The sequence below is a fragment of the Staurois parvus genome, unplaced genomic scaffold, assembly GCF_062004578.1.
Source record: "Staurois parvus isolate SC_StPar_1 unplaced genomic scaffold, SC_StPar_1.0 ptg000372l, whole genome shotgun sequence".
Classification (NCBI taxonomy): Eukaryota; Metazoa; Chordata; class Amphibia; order Anura; family Ranidae; genus Staurois; species Staurois parvus.
Genome location: NW_028318168.1, coordinates 2,644,753 through 2,665,632, shown reverse-complemented (window position 1 = coordinate 2,665,632; position 20,880 = coordinate 2,644,753). Strand labels below are relative to the sequence as shown.

Below are 20,880 nucleotides of genomic sequence, written 5' to 3'. Positions count from 1 at the left end.
TTAGGGAGATTCACTCTCTCTATTTGTGATATTTCAATTATCATTGAAAGTGAAAGTAAAAGTTAAAGAAAATTGCACATTTTGGGTTGTCTCCAGAACAGAAATACAATTGTCCAATGGAAAACCAATTTGGTTACCCTGGTGACACTTTCATCACTTTGGAGGGCTTTCATCTCACTTTCTGTTTTGACTGTGGAACAGGAAGTGAAAAGAAATCTTCCCAATGGGACACAGATGGCAAAACAAACAAAAAACAAAACAAAAAGAGATCCATAGCTCTTTTTTTCTTTTTCTGTGGGTGGTGGTACATGGCCATTCTTAGTTGGGGGAGCGATTTGTCTGCTTAATTTTGATAACAAATGAGACTCCTCCATGCTATCTAGTTATGCCATACCTGGCTGCAACATCTTTGTGTTCTTTGGTTTGGAAGGGGTAAAACTAAATGCACGTTCTATCTTGATTTAAGTATCAGCATCCCTCTCCTCGGTCTCCAGTAATAACATTACATACATCAATAGCAAAAAGAGAACACAAGATACTAGATATCTAAGGACAGGTTCACAGAGGCTAAATGGTTAGCACTTCCACCTGGCAGTACTAGGGTCATTGGTTCGAATCCCAACCATGGTACTACCTGCCTGGAGTTTGCATGTTCTCCCTGTGCCTGCATGGGTTTCCTCCTAGGGTCCTAGTATGTGTATGTATGAATGTAAGTTAGGGACCTTAGATTGTACGCCCCTCGAGGGTTAGGGACTGATGTGAATGTACAATATATATGTAAAGCGCTGCGTAAATTGACAGTGCTATATAAGTACCTGAAATAAATAAATAAACAGATTCTATACACATACCTGCTCTGCAGCACCAGATTCTAGTTTCATGAATTTCAAATGGTTGTAAATTTAGTATGATAAAAAAAGTCCACAGATCATGTGAATAAGTCGGAATAGGCGTGCTTGTGACATTATTACACAAGGCAGCTCTAGCGGTGTGTTATGCGGTTTTGCTACTATGTGATTGTGATTACCCTTTGTTTTGCTTTTAATAAATTGGCAATTTTACTGGTATCACACTATCCAATTTATTTATTTCCTCCTATGTTCCTTTGATTGTCCATGTAATATCTGAGTTCAGACTGGATATCCGTGAAGGCATTTTAGAGGTCTAGGTAACATCCTTAAGGCATAGCCTCTGTTTCTATCAAATGCGCAGGACCACATGTTAAGGAGGTCATTTGAATCTGGTAGAAGCTGGTGTGCAGTCAGGTTGTGGAACATGAACTGAATACATCATTATGTGTGGAATGTTATCAAAACATATTCACAAGATATGTGGACTTATCTTTATTGCACCAATTATAATGGTTGCATTTTATATAATTTGATGCATGGCTGTATTGTTCACTACAAACATATATGTATATATGAATCTTTTGATATACATGTATCTATAGAGATTGTACATCTGATGTATTTGTTAAGTTTGTATATGATTTTGCACAATTAATTTTACAGGTGCACTTTGCATATGTAGATGCAAATTTGGTTTGTTTTTTCATGAATTTGTTTATCAATGTCATTTGATTTATTTTTAAAGGGGCAGCGCCACAGATTTTTTCAATTCTATTTTTTTTTTTTTTGTATTATAGTAATGTTTGAGTGCAGCAGCCCAAATTTATTGTCAGTAAGTACAGAGGTTTTGGTTAAAATTTGTTCCTCTATGTGTTGCATATTCCACACTAATATAAGCAAGCCTTCGGTCTACAATAAAGGTGATGTGGCTCTTTTATTTGAGAAAGGAACAACTAACTGTCAAAGAAATCACTCTGATTGCTTGACATAGTTTAAATATAGCTACAAAAAAGATGAAAACCAGCCCTGCACATGTTGCTTATACCGAGCTTCCTCAGTTGATCAAAGCTGTGTGAGCCTGTGGTAAAACTGCAGAGACAGATCAGCAATCTATTCACTGTGACATATGTCTTACATTTTTAACTTTTCCCAAACAATGCAGGAAAATATTATTTAACCTTAAAATATATGTTGAAGGAATTTTGAATAAAAATTTGCATAAAAATCAAGCAAATTGTTGGGCTTGAAAAGTGAACACAATTTCATTCTTATTCACCAACATTCATTTTGCAAAGTCACACAAGAGCTGTCATCCATTGTGATGGTTTAGGTTTTTAGTTTGGAGCTTAGTGTTTTATCTATCATTTAGAATCTCTTAACAGTGTTCTGTCTAATACAGTATACATTTTTATGTTTTAATACAAGAAAAGACAAATATTAGGTACATTATAAATTTTGCTTATTAATGCTACTCCCTGGTTACATTTGTAATTGGCAAATCAGAGTTCACAGTATGTTTACACATTTATTAGATGTGTGGCACATAAAACAAGGCAGAGTTATTTAACATTCTTTATGAAATGCTTGCATTTTTAACACATTTTAAGTATAGATGTCTTACCTAGCTGGTGGGCTCAACTTATGATATGTTTATGCCTAATAAACCGGAGTGCCTTTCTTGCATCACCTTAGACTGGCAGCCTGGCAATAGATCTTACACCCTTAGTAAATCACAACCCATGATTCTATTATAAACAAAATAAAATGTAAATTTAAATCTCCAGACCCTGACTAAGAGCTGTTGGTGTACACTAGTTTAGGTAAACACAAATCTATCTGAGGAGCTTTCTTGACTGAACTTGCACCCTTGACAGATAGAACTCATATCAACCCAAGAATAAGTATAAGAGGGGAGTTGTTCTTTCCTTTTTTAGGAACTTCTCCAATTTTTTGAAACAGTTGGGTCTGTTTTTATGTAGGTAAAAATAACTTCTTCACAGCTTTATGTTGTTTATGAGATGATAGACTCTTTGCGGTTTATTTACTAAAGGCGTAGAATTTTTACTTAACGAAATAATAGTCCATTTTGCTAAATTAATTTTCACGTAGCTTAGTGAAAAGGGTGAATCTGCGTTCATTTTGAATACCAAGTCATGTGAAAGGGAAATTTTAAGAAACATGAATTTTTCCTTGCACATTGGCAAGTGAATGAACACAACTTTCGCTTCTCTAGTAAGCCAAACATACATTTATTTTGTAAAGAAAATATTCAGTTTACAAAGTGAACAGTTTGTACATCCCTAGTAATTAACTCTATTATAGGTAGGGAATTTGAACATTTATAGCATAACATAAGAAAGCTATAGCAGAAAAATAGAACTAAAATGAAAGTCAAGAAAAATGCCTAACAAACACTAACAGCACACCTTTGGTTGTATTGATGACTAACAAAAAAAAGTTTAATGGTAAAAAGAAAAGCAAAAACAACAACAATAGAGCAATACATGTCTCAAAAATATCCAGCTCTAGACATTTGTTCACAATTGCATAAGGCACTTGTCACAATTTATCTTTCACAGATACTTTTAGTCCCAACCCATGGCTGTAATATCGCAATGCACATATATCATTATTTTAAGGCAGAAGGATTATATTTGAAGTGAGAGTTCTTGCTGCAGGGTTTTAAAAAGACCACATGCAATTTAGAGAGAACACAAAACAATAAGAAATAAACTTTATCTGTTTTTTAATAGTTCATGTTTATTTCTAAAGCTAAGCTGCTATTGTGTAATCTTTATCATGGACATTTCATCTTGGAAATGTTGACAATGACTTCTTTAGCTGAACATAATTTCAACACTTCAGGACTTATTCACTATACTGTCTCTAGAAATACACACCAAATGTGTCTCATCAGACAGTCCGTTATTTGGCTAAACAACGAAAGATCATATCCAAGACAGACTGTTATAAAATATCATCTCAAGGACTGTTGACAGTTTAATTAACATCTTGAATTGCTACTTCCTGCAAAGGCTACCACCTGCACTAAAGCCATTCAGACTATCTATATAACAGATACACAAGGTAGTTTATCTTCTAAAATACTGTATATTGCCCGTAATAAATTATTACTTTTAAATTTAAAAAATTCCGGTTGCAGGAACAAGACAAGACCAAACACTGACAGCTCAGACATTGGATACACTTTAGGCTGTCTTTTGAGATGAACATTGTCATGCACTACTTAATTCCTGAAGGTTTATCTGTTCCTCCAGAGCACAATATAAGCAAATGAGGAAATGGCCAAAAAAGATAAGCAGCCGAAATTAAATATGGGGTGGGGAAGGCTGTATTCCTCAGATTAACCACTTGAAGCAAGAGGCGGAGCCTAAAAACATATTAGTGATGGTGTCTTTGAGTTGAGGCTGTTGCATGAGGGATTCAGATGTTCCATCCCTGCAGTGTTGGTCAATGTCAGGCTGTCAGGACATTTCCTCTTCTCTGGATGCAAGTGTATATACAGGGAGTGAGTCAAGTCTGCATACACTGATCCATTCTGTGAATCTTGCTCTGTAGTGACAACTCTCATGTTTTGTGAGTGCAATTTTATGCCTTTTTTATTGTTCATAAATTGTGTTACCTGCACTATACAGTGTGCTTCACATGTTCTTCTGTTTTGTCATTTAAAAAAAAATAAAACCCTAAAATATACTGTTGCTTACCCTCGCAGGAGCCACTGAATATGATGTGTTCTCTGTTCTGCCATGACCCTTTAAGTTGCTTGGTCCCTACTGGCACACCTGGCTATATATTAAAGGCTTCTCACACCTTTGTAACTTAAGTGTTAGTAGTTTACCACTCTATAACAGTGCACAGAAAATAGGCCACAAACTACTGGATGGTTGATTAAATAGATCTAGTATGACAAGGCAGTGTCAATGCATGAATCAGTAAACAAGCAAATTACAATGTTTACAGATGCTGAACTAAATCAGGTAAACACTGGCCTATAATATGGCAGTTAACCATACTGTGGGAAGGCAAACCAAATTCTAACTGGTATAAATGGATGGCATTAAGTAACCCAAAAAGGTGTCCTCAAGTGCACTCTGCATATACAGCTCTTTATTGGGTGGGTGTGCGTGTTCCAAACAAGGGGTACCCCAGAGGTGGCTGCAAAGTACCTGGCACCTAAGATGATCTCTGTCTTCTCTGATGTAGGCATATACAGCAATTGGTCTCCCTAGCTCTGATCCCAAGACACAGTGACTTTCTATGGCTCTCTAGATGCTCAGAGCACAGCAATAGACCTGCACACTCTGGTTCCTGCATTGCTCTGTCTCTTCTGTAGCTGTCTCTCTGGTCAGGTCTGAACATTCTTCTTCCCTTTCGCAAAATACAGCTACCTCTCCAAAATTGCCTGGGAAAGGTTCTGTATTCTCCTCCCTTTGTAAGCAGGGCATCCTGGGTATTGAAATTCACAAGCCATTAGTGTCCGATGTACAATGCTCCTTGTGAACTGCATGTCCTGTGATCCATTGCAGATGTATTCCTCTATAGTGCTCTCTCCCTGCTGCTGATTGGCTCAAGCCACTGCTGCCAGGAATAAGGAGGGGAAGCAGGAGTGAGCAGAGAGCACAAAGCACTTACATGCTGTGCAGCAGCAATGGGGAAGGAAAAAAGAAGAATGGACACATGAGCACTCAGCCTGCTCCTCCTACTAATAGTGTCAGGGGAGGGTGACAGAGAGTGGCACACAGCTGGTGGAGCTGCTGGCTCCCATGTAGCAACATTCTCAGGCCATCTTCCCTGGGCTCCCAACAGCTCCCTGACTTGTCACCGGGCTCACTGTAGCTCCCCAGAACCAAAGTAAACCTTAAGCCTTGTCACCCTGGGCTTCCCCTAGGCCCCCTTTCCATCTGTAAGATCCAGTGGGTGGGGCAGAAAACCTGTCTGCTACAGCAGCCAATCAGAAACCCCCTGCCCTATTGTCAGGGACAGGCATAGTCCTAGGCTTTGACTACAGCCAGTTAAAGTTTTCTTTGCTCTACTCTCATTCAGCTGTCAATCTCTAGCATGGAGAAAGGAATAATCTGCAGTCAAGGTACAACATTCTGCTGGGTTTCTTCAAGGGGTCCCAGGTAGATGGCTGCAAAAAATAACCTTGGATCACTACCATTTCATGAAAACGCGATTCAGTAAGTTGGAAACTTAAAGTGGAGCTAAACTCCATGATAGTTACCTCTTGCTTCTGCAGATCAGTGTACATTCCAAAGAAGACTGTGAGAAGGCAGATATATTTATTTTATTGCAGAAGAGACATAGCATGTTTATTCTGCAATAGGGAGCCTGTCTGCAAGCAGTTTTTGAAAGCGAGACTTAAGTTCAACTTTAACCACTTGCCTACCGGGCACTTAAACCCCTTTCCCGCCCACAGCAATTTTCAGCTTTCAGTGCTCTCATACTTTGAATAACAATTGTGCAGCCATGCAACACTGTACCCAAACTACATTTGTGTAATTTTTTAAGACAAATAGAGCTTTCTTTTGGTGGTATTTAACCACCACTGGGGTTTTATTTTTTATTAAAGAAACAAAAAAAAATGTTTTTTTCTTAGTTTCTGTTATAAAGTTTTGTAAATAAGTCATTTTTATCCTTCACTGATGGGCACTGATAGGCTGCACGGATGAGGAGTCACTTATGGGCACTGATAGGCTGCACTGATATGTAGCACTTAGGAAGCTGCACTGATCGGCGACAATGTTAGGTGCCACTGATGGGCACTGATAGGCGGAACTAATTCAGCTGATGGGCACTGATTGCCAGCAAACATGGGCACTGATGGGTACTATTGGCCGCACTGATGGGGCTGCACTGATCATCAAGGCATTGATCATCAGTGTAGATGTCCCCCTGCAAAATGCCGCTTACCGGCTCTCCTCTCCTCACGCGCTGTCAGCAGGAGGAGAGGACTGCTGATAACCAGCATTTCCTATTTACCCTGTGATCAGCTGTGATTGAATACAGCTGGTCACATGGTAAAAGCGGCTGTGATTGGCCCGTTCCTTCGTAATGTGATCAGCTGTGTCCGAAAGACACAGAGATCACAGACTGCTTGCAGTGCAAGCGCCAGGGGGCATGCGGGGGGTGTGGTTCTGGGAGAACATTCATGGACGCCCTTCCAGAACTAGCTGACCATACTGTAGCTGTCTGTAGCTGTCTTTTGGCTATAGCATTGTTGGGAACTGGTTAAACCAGGGGTGGACTGACCATGTGGACCATTTGGAAACTCGGGCACTGCTCGAGGGCCCGGGGTCAGTAGGGGGCCCCATGAGATGCCCCTGGTACCTTTTTCATAGGCTTTTTATATACTGTGTATATATATATATATATATATATATATATATATATATATATATTGCATTTACATCATGCAGCTGAATTATCTGATTGGTTGCTGTGAGTTACTGTACTTTCCTGTGCTTAAACACGTTATTTAATAAAGTTCTTAGTTACCACTTGTAAATGTTTCAGGGCATTACAGTATTAATGTAGCTAGAAGCTGAGATGTCATGGTTAAATGAGAAATGTATCCTTTGTTACCATTTGTACAAATAATACATGGAAATCAGTGGTTACATCCACAAATGTGATATTATCCAGAGTTTTGTAAGAAAATAAAGCAGATCACCAGCTAAGTTTCATAATCCTAACTTTCTATGCAGCTATAAAATCATATTAATATTCATCTTAATATCTGACTGCTGAGACTATTTTGAAATGTTGCTATGAAAAGAAATGCAATGCAATAAATCTAACTTGTAAATGGCGAAAAAAATGAGAATTCTATTTTTATTCACCAATGTCAAAAAACAAATAAACAGCTGTAGCACTACTCCTGAGAGGGCTGCTGGATTTTTAATGACTTCCTGCCTTCTTATTGGTAATTTTCCTTGCAGCTGCACACAGACACTCACCAACCCACCAATGGACAGACTTCCACTCCATAAATTTTTACTATTTTTTTGTCCAGTTGTCTGGGGGGAGAGAGGGTTTGGGGTACAGAATACCCCAAAACAGCAGCAACAATCCCTTCCACTTAGTTGTATCTTGTAGAATCTTTAACGTAGGCCAGGTGGACAACTGACTTTAAGTATCTTCAGTCTCTATCACAGACAAGATTAGGTCTCTTAACAGCTCTCTTAAAGGAAAGTTATTGACCTTTAAGCCCAGATGGGCAACTTTCTGAACAGAACTCTTTTTCAGCTTCCTTTTTTAAACAAGAAGCAAGAACTAGACCTTCCAGGAACTAAATCCTGCCCAGGCAGCTGCCCTGGTAGGGAAGGGCCTCTGTACTCAAATCTTCCTTAGGCAACAAGCCTGAGAGGCAAGAACCTCTGATCTATTTACACATTTGTCCTCTCAAGGCAAAGGTAAATGAGGAAAGGACCTTTCTAGAAAGTTTATTTATTTGTGGTGTTATGAGTTACTGTATCAAAATTTCCAGGAAAACGTCATCTGAAAGCATAAGTGCAGTCAGCATGGTTAACTACCGAAAGAGACAAAAGGACATTGCACAGGATTGTGACCTAGAATAAAAAAACAACTGCTACAAAAGGGATTGCAAAGCTCATTCTCAGTCTTTTTCATGACACTGTTCCCCCTGAAATCCATACTAGACCCTTCAGGGGTTTTAGGGAAGATCCCTGCATAAATGTTTAAAAATGTGTGAAGCCCCCCTAAAAATTAATATCAGACCCTTAATCCAAGCATGCAGCCTGGCTAACCAGGAAAGAGGACGTAAGCCTGAAACCCCCCCATACCAGGCCGCATGAGGGGTGTAACTTGCCAAACAGGGGCCCCTGACAAAGCACCTTGTCTCCATATTAATGAGGACAAGGACTACTTCCTCAAAACCCTGTCCCAGTGGTTGTGGAGGTCTGTGGGCAGGGGGCATTATTGGAATCTAGATGCCCCTTTAAAAAATTAGGCTGCAGAAAAAAAAACCCGGAACACACAGCCAATCCCATACTAGTCTTTACTGTATAACAGTTTCCTGAGCTGTCATCAGCTATATAGAGCAAGGGGCAGGGTTAATGGTGGCATCCTGGGCCTAATATTACCATGGGCATATTTGGTTAATGTCTTTGCCCAAAATTGCCCAGTGGCTATATTTGTGCAGTGATGCCACCGCTAGTCTCATCCCTTTGGTTATGGGACTGAGGACTGAGGATGTTGCTAAGGATGCAGTGGGTACCTGCACCCAGCCTTTCCTTAGCAATCATTGACAGTGGGAAGCTGTCATATATAGAAGGGATAGAAATACCACTTCTATATACTGTATGATGTTCAGCCCATGCCAAACAGGGGACCAAACACACTCAGACAATGTAAACAAATAGAGCTCAGGCTGGCAACAGCCCAGCTGCCAACATTTAGTTTAAACCATGGACACTCCAAATTAGGCAGGGTATCTACACAGCCAACCATAACGACCCTATGTCATTCAATCACACATAATGCATTCAAGTATGTCTAATGAAATCAGTTGTAAGCATTCTGTTACTGTATTACTCATTTAAATTATTAATATTCATAGACTAATTTATATAGGATGATACGATTAAATAATCTACTGCTCCTAACATGTACTTTTACCTCATAGCCTAGATTATTCCCTTCTTTAAGGTACATACTTTATTTCAGTAAATAAAATGCAACCAACAGGCTGATAAGAAAGGTACGGTATATCTCATCCTTATTATGTACTGCTGGAGCCAGGTGATGGACCCACAGGGGCAGGGTGAGCTGTCATTTGTCCCAAGTCCATGGCTAGCAATGGATATTGGGAAACATTGGGTGCCAGTCACTTTAAGGGTTTTCAACAATTTTATTACCCTGGCAACTCACTGGGAAAGAGTGATAAAAGCTACAGATATCCATAGCAACACTTACAGACTCTGGATCCACTTTCAGCTTGTACAGTGTAAAAGACCTTCAAGAAGACACTAGCAACAGTTTAGAAGGCATACTAATGCTGGACATCAGACTACTCCATGCATCCTCTTATGATTCTGTCTATCTTCCCAGGCCTCGGTGCATCCTCCCAAGAGAGCCACAAGGTCCCTGTGAGGATCCAGCTTCTTTTGCAGTGCCCTGCTCCAGCAGAATCCTCCTCCTGGTTCCCGATGTTTGTTCAACTTCCCCCTCATCCAGGCTTCTGAGGATCACTTTTGGTTCTGACCACAAACAGACTTACTACAGTGAAACAAATTAAAGAGTATGTAAGAAACAGGTGTACAGTGTCACCTAGTTATATTTCTTCAGCTTTTTTCTGTAGCTACGGTAACTGTACGTTAGGCAGGCCATAACGTATTCTTTTATTTCTATCAACCAGTGGGTTAAACAAAAAAAATGACCTGAATCCCCCATCCACAAATTCAAGATGGATAGCGGAATCACTCCTGCTGAGTTATTGTATTTAGATGGTGGGGAGAATTCCCTGCCTTCAGAATGTACTAATCAGTGCTGCCATCCATAGGCCTCGGCACTGATCGATCAGGAAAAACCCAACAGGGCAGTTGTACAAAAGTGGATTGGTAGATCCACTTCTGTACAACCACTGTCCCCATACATAGATTGAAATTCGGACTGGCTGAATTTTGATCCATATATGGCCAACCTCAGAGTTTATGATATTTAGCTTTCTTGGTCAATAAATGTATTTATTTTAAACAAACAAACAGTGCTGAGGCTATGACTCTCAAGGAACAATGATGAAGGTCATCAAGTATGACACTTGAACAAAGTAATGAGCGCACCCAATGAGTAAAGGCCCATCCTCTCAGCTCTGTAACAACCTGCAGACAACCTAGGCAAATTTTTAGTTGGACTCAAAAAACATTATGATTTGGCACAAAATAAACAACAAACTCATTCACTGAAAATGAGGAAAAACAAGGCCTATAATTTATCCAATTCTGACCTTTTACTTTGTGTCTGTAAAGTGACAGGTCTACTTTTCAACCATTTTTTAAATTGTCTTTTCAGTAGCAGATAAGATGTGGGCCCTATTCCTTAAAGTAGTGTTAAACCCACAGTGTAAGATAGCTGTTTACATAAAGCCCAATCCAATTAGTAGGTTATATATTGTTGTTTTCCACCTTTTGTGCTCCAGTCTTACTTTGAGGTATTATTATACACTCTCTTCTGTCTCTTTGTCTCCAAAATTCCAGTTGGGAGCACACACTCAGCACGTCAGTGATCTTGGGGACTGCATACCCATGATTCCGTGTGTCGCCATAATGCACGTTCCTAGCACAGCACCAGTACACTTCCCTTCCTACCATGTTTGAGCACATTTGAGGCACTCTGATACTTTGGTCAGGCACATGTACAGTATGGACAGTGCTCTAGTGCTTTGTTCAGGAATACCAGAGTGCTGCCTGTACACACATGTGCCCGAGTATGGCATCAAGTGATGGGTTGGCCAGGGGGACAATTAAAGTAGGCACACCACACTTTCAGAACCGAATGATGCTGAAAATAAATAAAAAGGTCAGGAAACAATAGTTATTTAAGGTACAACATATGCTGCTTCATTTAATATTTTAATATTTCCATGGAGGGTTTATTAGCACTTTCATAGTTTTTGTTATAAATTAGGTGACTGCTGTACTGGTCCAACAATATGGCAACCAGTCCAAAAATGGTCCAAAAATATGGCAACTTTATCATTAGAAATAACATTCCTTTGGCTAAATTCACAGAGTTATGCAGGATCTGAATGACCAATTCAGGAGAAGAAAATGAATTGAATGAAATATCATGGATTGACACAGTCCAATGAACACAAAAGTGTGTACTTAGCCATTCGATTCAAGATAAACTTTCACTTGTAGCCGTCGCTTCACAGGCATTGAAAACACATGCCAAATTTGCCCTTTTGCAGTTTGGTTGAACATAGGCTTACAATTAAAGTATTTAGCCTAGGCTAAAGCATTGTTCATTAGTTTTATGCAAACTGAGAAAGGGCTAGAACCTGTGTCAGGTTTTTATTGCTAGACTATAGATTATATGAAGCTATAATCTATATATTTATATTTAACTATCAGCATACCTGAATACTCCGCTGTATTAAGCCACCCTACAACAAAAAAAACTGTATAAGAAAAACTGTGTTTAGAGACATGAGCAACAGTTCAACATATACTGTAGTATAAAACATTTTTTAATAAAACCTATGTAGCACCCTCCTACATAGGCTGCTAGGACAGTAGGCAAATTAAGTTCTGTTTGGCTTCTCTGTAATCATTGGAGTGTTTTTTTTATTTCTTCTCAGGTTGCAGGTTTTACTACCCCCCCTTTCTAAAGGCTTCCAGAACATAAGGAGGGGTGAGTCAAATAGGTAGTTTGATATTTATTGAGTGTCAATTAATTCCTGGGAGGGTGGACTCAGTAGGTGGCTGGAGAGGCTGATAAATAGTGTAAACTCCAGAACAGCAGGATCTTCCTGTTGAAAAGGATTCAAGTCATCATCATCTATTCAATTGGTCCCATTTGGGGGTACCACTACACTTAATACATTCTAACCCCTTCCCACTGGGCCTATAGTAGAATGACATCCTCTCTGTCTTGCCGCTCAGACATAGCGCATCAGCAATTAGGGTAAAGAGCCAATGACAGTGGCTCTTTACCACGTGATGTCAACAAACAGCAGTAACTCACTGTTACTGGCTTCTCCTCCTTACACACAGATCCTCTGGGAGAAGGAGAACACCGGAACAGTGGGTTACTTCTTTAACCCCTTCAGTACTGTGCCCTGATTGCCTGGTCAGCCCTGTATTAAAATAGTACCTCTCGCAGTGGCAGCCACCAGGGCAGCCTGTCAGTGTACCTGTCACAAAACACCTATCAGTGCAGCCTGTCAGTGTATCTGTCACAAAACACCCATCAGTGCAGCCTGTCAGTGTACCTGTCACAAAACACCCATCAGGGCAGCCTGTCAGTGTACCTGTCACAGCAGCAGCCATCAGTGAAGCCCTAATCAGTGTACCTGTCATAGCAGCCCTTCACTGCAGCTCTAATCCATGTACCTGTCACTGCAGTCCATCAGCATAACCCTAATCAGTGTACCTGTCACTACAGTCATCATAGTTACAAAAAAGACACAAGTCCATCTAGTTGAACCAAAAAAAAATTATACAATCCTATATAAACTATCCTATACCCACAGTTATTCCAGTGGAAGGCAAAAATAAAGCTTGATCCAATTTGCTACAGCAGGGGAAAAAATTCCTTCTTGCTCCCCCAAGAGGAAATTGGATATTCCCTAGATAAACTTTACCTATAAATATTAGTATCCAGTTCAGGGGCGGACTGACCATTTGGAAACTCGGGCACTGCCCGAGGGCCCGGGGTCAGTAGGGGGCCCCATGAGATGCCCCTGGTACCTTTTTCATAGGCTTTTTTCAGTTTGGACAAGGACACAGGGGCCCCATGATCCCCTATTGCTCGGGGGCCCCATGAGTTGTCAGTCCACCCCTGATCCAGTTATATTGTGCACATTTAGGAAAGAATCCAGGCCTTTTTAAAAACAATCTACTGAGCTGGCCAGAACCAGCTCTACACTCTACAAACTCTACACTCAACACCAAGTTCACTATATGAACCACTGATGTATTTATACATGTTGATCATATCCCCCCTTAATCTCCTCTTCTCAAGAGAGAATACATTCAGTTCCTCTAATCTTTCCTCATAGCTGATCTCCTCCATGCCTCTTATCAGTTTGGTTGCCCTTCACTGCACTTTCTTCAGTTCTCTGATATCTTTTTTGTGACTTGGTGCCCAAAATTGAACTGTATACTCCAGATGATGTCTTACTAATGATTTGTACAGGGGTAAAATGATATTTTTCTCTCTGGAGTCTATACCTCTCCTAGTACAAGAAAAGATTTTCCTTGCTTTAGAATCCGCAGCTTGGAATTGCATGCCATGATTAAGCTTATGATCTACCAGAACACCCAGGTCCTTCTCCACCATTGATTCCCCCAGTTTTACTCCCCCTAGTATGTAAGATGCATATGTATGTATGACCCCAAGTGAATAACATTTATCAACATTAAACCTCATTTGCTAAACAGTTGCCCAATCAAACAGCACATTGAGGTTGGATTGTAAGTTGGAGACATCTTGTAAGGATGTTATTTCACTGCATAGCTTTGTTTCATCTGCAAACACTGAAATGGTACTTTCTATCCCAGACCCTATATCATTTATAAATATATTAAAAAGTATTTGTTTGTTTTGGGGTTGTATTCGATATGTGCAAAAAGAAATCACACAAATACTTATAACGTTTACTAAAAGTAGTGACAGATACAGATAACAAATATTAAAAAATATAACAATGGGGGGGCGCTCGTGAGCAGCAACCAAGATGGTTGCTTTGTAAATTAACTCCTCGGCCGCCGGACACATCGGCCGATTTTCTCTCCTCAGGGGGGGTCCCCCTGTTTCCTCCCTGGCCCCCTGTCTCTCTGGTGCCTTGATGGGCAAAAAAACGCCGGCCGCCCGTGCCTCCAGCTCCCGGCAGGCTGCTCCGGAGTTTGCGGCCTACCCGCCGGAGATCGCGGCTGAAGCCGGGGCCTCGATTTTGGGCCGGCCGCCGCGGACTTCCAGGACCCCGGCCACGGGTTCGCGGCTCCCGCCCGGGACCACAGATGGAGCCCCAGCCGCGATTTTGGGTCCCCCGCTGACACCATCCATAGGTGGGTCGGACCCTGGCAGTGTAGAGGACCTGGCACCAGAGCCATCCCTGCAGTCTCCCATCCCATCTCTGCGGGATGCTGAGCTCCTGCGCCGATTCCAATGTATGCTGCAGTCCGAGTTGTCCTTCGCTACCTCCAAGCTGGCCGACCGTCTTTCGCAGGAGATTCGTGAGTTGGGCAACCGGACGAACGACCTCGAAGATAAGATGGACGCTGCGGCCACGGTCATGGAAAATCACGAACAGGATTTGTGCGACCTCAAGAAAGAATTGGCAGACGCGCTGCTATGGCTTGAGGATTTCGAAAATCGTTCCCGCCGTGGCAATCTGCGGTTAAGGGGTATCCCGGAAACGGTCGCGGATCTTACTTCCACTGCTACAGCTCTGTTTCAGGAGCTGACACCCGCTGTTCCCATTGACCGGCTTGAATTTGACCGCATACATCGTGCGTTGGGCCCCAGACGACCGGATGGGCCCCCGAGGGACATTATCATCAAGTTTACGTATTACCGCACTAAGGAAACTATCCTCTTGGCGGCCAGAAACAACCCTGACCTCAGCTTCCAGGGGCATCGCTACCAGCTCTTTGCGGACCTCTCTCAGACCACTCTTCAGAAGCGTCGCCAATTGAAGCCCTTCACTTCGGTCCTGGTGAAACACAGTATCAAATACGCTTGGGGCTTCCCGTTTCGCCTCACCTTCACCTACCAGGGCCGCAGTCATTCTATGGCTACGCCGGAGGGGGCCCATTCTCTTCTGGAATCTTTACACCTTCTTTCGCCTGAGGCTGCGGATCGGAGCCCAGCTCATTCATCTGGATCCCCGGCAAGGCCACTTCTTCCAAGCCGCATCTGGGAGCGGTCATCCAATAGGAAGAGGGCCCTCCCTTCACGATCAAGTCCTTCCTGTTCTTCTCCGGGCTGAAGATGTGTCTTGGACTTCCCATGTATCATCTCACCGATGGACTTCCTTGACGAGACCGTGAGTTCGGCCCTTAGGGCTCCCCCAGTTTGTCAGCACTACGGGTTGGGACTGCTCCAGTGTGCCCCCTTGGGTTCCTTCCCTGGTTGGGGGGGTCTCCTCATGGATTCGAGAATTATGACTTTCTGCTGCCGCAGCCTATTTTGGGCCTGGGTGATGGTATTCCGGTTTTTGTTGGTAGCACGGAGTGAGGGTTCCCTCTGGTTTCGGGGTGGGAGGTTGATCTGGTAGGCCCGGTTGGGTGGGAGGGGGTTAGCCCCATGGTTCTCTGGGTTGCTATGGGGAGGTCATCACGGTGGCCTAGCTCCTTTAGTTTTATTGCTTTGGTACCCCGTTCTATTGTGTTTAGTGCCTTATTGCCCTTTTGCCCCCTGGGGACTTATGTTTCTGATGTTTCCATTTGCAGCCATGTGTCCGGTGGTAGAGCCACCCCTAACTGGTATCCTTCCTTTGTAGGATGCACGTCACCATTGGCGTGACACAATTGCACTATTGTATATTCTTTTTGTGTACTTTTCCTTCTTTCTTTCTTTGTTTTTTTTTCTCCTTTGGTTTTTTTTTGTTTTTGTTTTCTGCAGGGTTCCGGGACGCCACGGTCCGATCGCCATTGGGAGCGGAAATTGCTAGCTGCTTTATGGTTTCTTCTGCTGAGCGTGTTGCCCTGATGCCGCCATGGCCTCGCCCCTTTTGAAAATTCATTCGCAAAATGTTCAAGGCTTTAATTCGCCTCAGAAGCGGGCTAAAGTTTTTCATCACCTCAAATCACAACAAATTGACGTGGTATGTTTACAAGAGACCAGGTTTTCTCAGTCCTCCGCCCCGCGTTATCTTTCACCTCACTATCCCACCTTTTACACGGCCTCGGCCCCTGAGAAGCGTCGGGGTGTCCTGATCGCTTTTAAACGCAATCTCCCCTTTGTCTGTGCTAGGAATATAGCGGACCCCACGGGCAGGTATCTGCTTCTGCAAGGCACCCTCTGGGATCAGGAGGTTACTTTTGTCTCTTACTACGCGCCTAATCGTTTTCAGGATAAATTCTTTTCACATCTTTGCACCATTGTTTCCCGACACTCCAAGGGTCTTCTTGTTGTTTTGGGGGATTCAAATGTTACTTTGGATTCCGCATTGGATAGGCGCTGCGCACGGGGGGCGGCCCCTTCTCATGACTTGGTGCTGGAGGAACGTATGCGCTCTCTCCTGCGGACAGCGGGGCTGGCGGACGTCTGGAGGGAGCTTCACCCAACGGAACGCGACTTTACATTCTATTCCAGTCCTCATGATAGTTTTTGTAGAATTGATCATATATTTATGCAGGTTCAGCAGCTTCCCTTGGTCAGGCGGATAACTATTCCCTCCTCGCCTTGGTCGGATCACGATCCCTTGGTACTTCTCCTTGCCCTCTCTGGGTCAGAACGGCGCCCTTTTCATTGGCACATCAATGATTCTTTATTGACCACTCAGGCTACTTGCCAACAAATAGAATTTTTTTTACGAACATACTTCACGGAAAACGCGGGATCGGTCTCCTCGGCAGTGCCCCTATGGGAGGCACATAAGGCCACTGTGCGGGGTCATGTTATACAGCTGGCGGCGGTCCGGAAGCGGGAGCGGGAGCGCCGACTTTTGGAGCTTCATTCTCTCCTGGCCTCTGCGGATGCGCGTTGGAAGTCCTCTCCATCTGCGGCCCATAAACGCGCTCGGGACGCTCTGGCGGCAGAGTTAGACCTACTTGCCTCTTCAGAGGCGGAACGGGCCCTGCGTTGGACCAAACACAAATTTTATTCCTGTGCTAATAAGCCAGGCCCGATGCTGGCCAGGAAACTCAATTCTGTGGGGAAACCCCGTAAACCGATTCGACTGCGACTGCCTACAGGTGGCTGTACTTCTAATCCCCAGCAGATTGTTTCCCGTTTCTCAGACTTCCTTGCACGCCTCTACGCTAAACCAGATCCCTTCCCCGTGGCTCAAGCAGAGGCATTCTTTCAAGATCTCCGACTTCCTGGGTTATCCGAGGCAGCACAGGTGGCACTCAACGCCGGTGTCACTGTACCAGAAGTGCTTCAAGCTATCAAATCTTTACGGTCCACCGCGGCCCCAGGTCCCGACGGCTTTTCCGGTCTTTATTATAAGAAATTCTCAGCCTTGTTGGCGCCCTTTTTGGCTGAGTATTTTAATGCGTTACGACAGGGCTCCTCGCCCTCCCCAGATGCGCTTAGAGCGCATATCGCCATGATTCCTAAGACGACCGATGATGTACAGGAACCGCAAGCCTTCCGGCCTATTTCTCTTCTTAATGAAGACCTGAAGATATTGGGCAAGATCCTTAGTTTCCGCATTAATAAATATTTGCGTAGCCTGGTCCACAGGGACCAGGTAGGGTTCGTCCCCGGGAGGCAGGCGGGTGATAACGTTCGTAAGGTGGTCCATCTTATACATTTTCTGCAACAGCGGAAAATCCTGGGATTCTTACTGTCTTTAGACATATATAAAGCCTTTGATTCTCTATCCTGGGAATATCTGCGGTTTGTGCTGTCTCGTTGGGGTTTTGGGGATTCTATTCTTTCTTGGATTCAGGCCTTGTATTCTTCTCCTTCGGCCTCCGTCAAATACGCTGGGTATTTTTCAGATCCCTTTCCTATTGGGCGAGGGACGAGACAGGGTTGCCCCCTGTCCCCAGCGCTCTTTGTCCTGGCGCTTGAGCCGTTGGCTTTGGCGCTTCGGACCGATTGCAATGTATCGGGGGTTCCTTACGCGGGACAGGAATTCAAACTGAACCTTTTTGCGGATGATGCCCTCCTGACTCTTACTAACCCCCTGACGACGCTTCCTAATTTGCAACAGGTTCTTGAGCGCTTCTCCTTGATTTCGGGTCTCCGTATCAACTTGGATAAGACTGTCGCCCTCAATATTACTTTGGCTTCAGATTTGGTTTCGCGCCTACAATCCCACTTCCCTTACAAATGGGCTTCCTCTTCTCTTGAATACTTAGGCATTCGCTTGACCCCCACTTATGACTCCTTGTTTGCTGCGAATTACTATCCATTGCTTAGCTCTCTATCCTCTCTTATGCATTCTTGGCAATTTCCGCACCTGTCTTGGATAGGACGGGTTAATTCGGTGAAAATGACCATCTTGCCGAAATTGTTGTATTATTTTCGCACACTCCCGGTGCGGGTTCCCCCTCATTTTCTTCGGTTGCTTCAGGCGAAGTTAATGCGTTTTATCTGGGCCGATAAGCACCCCAGAGTATCCAAAAGTACGCTTTTTGCCCATAGACTTCAGGGTGGTCTTGGGGTGCCTAATGTGACTAAGTATTATCAAGCGAGCCAGATTGCCCCGCTGTCTATGTTGCACGCCTCTTCCGACGTCCCCCTCTGGGTCCTGTTGGAACTACCTAATTGTGCCCCTATCGCACTGTCGACGCTTCTATGGCTTCCCCCTGCCCTGCGCCCTATGGCACTGAGTCCGATGTTACTTCATGGCCTACAAGTTTGGGACTCGGTACGTTACTCTGGTGGTCTGATGTCACCTTTTCTGCCTTTGCTCCCAATTATTAACAACCCTCTTTTCCCGCCGGGTTTGGATCACCCAGGGGCGTTTTCTTGGTGGGTGACTACTGGTTTTTCGCAGGTGCGACACTTTTTGATTTTTCGGTCCTTTCCCACCTGGGACTCTCTTCGGGAATCCCGGAATATCCCCCCGGCGGAATTTTTTCGATATCTTCAATTGCGACACTGGCTGCTCTCGCTGCGGGGTACTTCTGTGTTCCCGTACCAGAAATCTGCCTTTGAACAGCTCTGCCAACTGCGTCCGGGCGCTCCGGGCCTTATATCCCTTCTTTATGCAGCTCTGAACAGACGCTCGTCGCATACTTCTCTTTCATATGTTGTTCAGTGGGAGCGCGACCTGGGAGCGGCTGTGGATCCGGAGGACTGGAATAAGGCCTGGTCACTCATAGCTAAATGCTCATTTAATACGACCACACTGGAGGCAGCCTATAAGGTATTGTTTCGTTGGTACTGGGTTCCGGCTCGGCTGGCCCGGGCTAACCCTGCCTGTAGTGATCAATGTTTTCGGGGTTGTGGTCATCGTGGTGATGTATTACATATCTGGTGGTCATGCCCGCGACTGTTTCGTTTTTGGTCTCGTGTATTTGGCCTCCTTTTCACCTTGTTCCATCTCTCCATACGCCGGGATGCTCGGTATGCCTTGCTTCATTGCCCCATACCGGGCCTCTTAGCTCACCAGCAGAAGTTGGCTTCCTATCTGTTTTTATCCGCCACTAGAACAATTGCTCAGGCCTGGAAGAGTCCGTTTGTCCCTCTTCAGGGGGTGCGGGATCGTATGACCACTATGATGCTGAACGAACAGATGTCGAGTATCCGCAACGACTCCCAACGTAAATTTTTGAAAATATGGGAGCCGTGGTTGCAATATGCCCTTCCCTCACTCCCCCCGGCTAGTCTGGGGATGTAATGGCGTTCGGTATTGGCGCTCTTGAATCCCTGCTCTTTGCCCCTCCCCCCCACCCCCTTTTTTCTTTTTTTCTTTCTCTCTTTTCTTTTTTCTCTCTCTCTCTGTTTTTGGTGTGACTGGACAGCTGCATTTAGTTGTTTAATCAGTTACATTACTGTTTTGTACCTTATGTGCCATTGATAGCCCCTGCGTGGGCGTACCTTTTGCCCTGTTGGCATTAGAGCATTGTTTTTCCTTTTTTTTTTATTTTGCATTTTGTTTATCTGTGCAATTGATAGCCCCTGCGTGGGCGTGTTTTATTGCCTCTGTTTATACTGTTTAAAAAATTTAATAAAGACCATTGAAATAGAAAAAATATAACAATAAGACTTAACTAAAGATGCTGTTTTGCCATGGAGCCCCTGCCCGCTTTTCGCGACATAGCCTGCCAGATTCAGATTGCTGCATGATTGCAAGCATTGGTTTGAGACTGAGATTTTACCAGTTTTGGCTGTGGTAATATAGACCTTAAATGTAAGGAAATGGTCAACTCCCACTGCAAGCAAAATTACCTTCTAAGGAAAGTGGCACATTCCTGGAAGGAGAGTGGGCTGGTTTGCCCATATAGTCACATTCCTTTGGTATGAGTTGGTATTTAGGGTAACCAGAATAACCAGGATATTAGAGACCTCATTAGATATTCATGAGGCCAGCATTAATAAGGAATGTGAAATATGCAGTTTCCCTATCAGGGTCACAACACTGAACCTTGGGGTACACCACTAACAACCCTAGATCATTCAAAGTATGAATCATAAA

At 43.5% G+C, this 20,880-nt stretch overlaps 1 long non-coding RNA gene across 1 annotated transcript; it reads left to right on the top strand.

The window, feature by feature from the left end:
- The first annotated feature begins 4,293 nt into the window (after window positions 1-4,293).
- Window positions 4,294-10,151, top strand: LOC149456165 (uncharacterized). Its single transcript, XR_016313952.1, has 2 exons — window positions 4,294-4,448; window positions 9,945-10,151. It is a non-coding gene; the product is annotated as an uncharacterized LOC149456165 (long non-coding RNA).
- The last annotated feature ends 10,729 nt before the right edge of the window (window positions 10,152-20,880 follow it).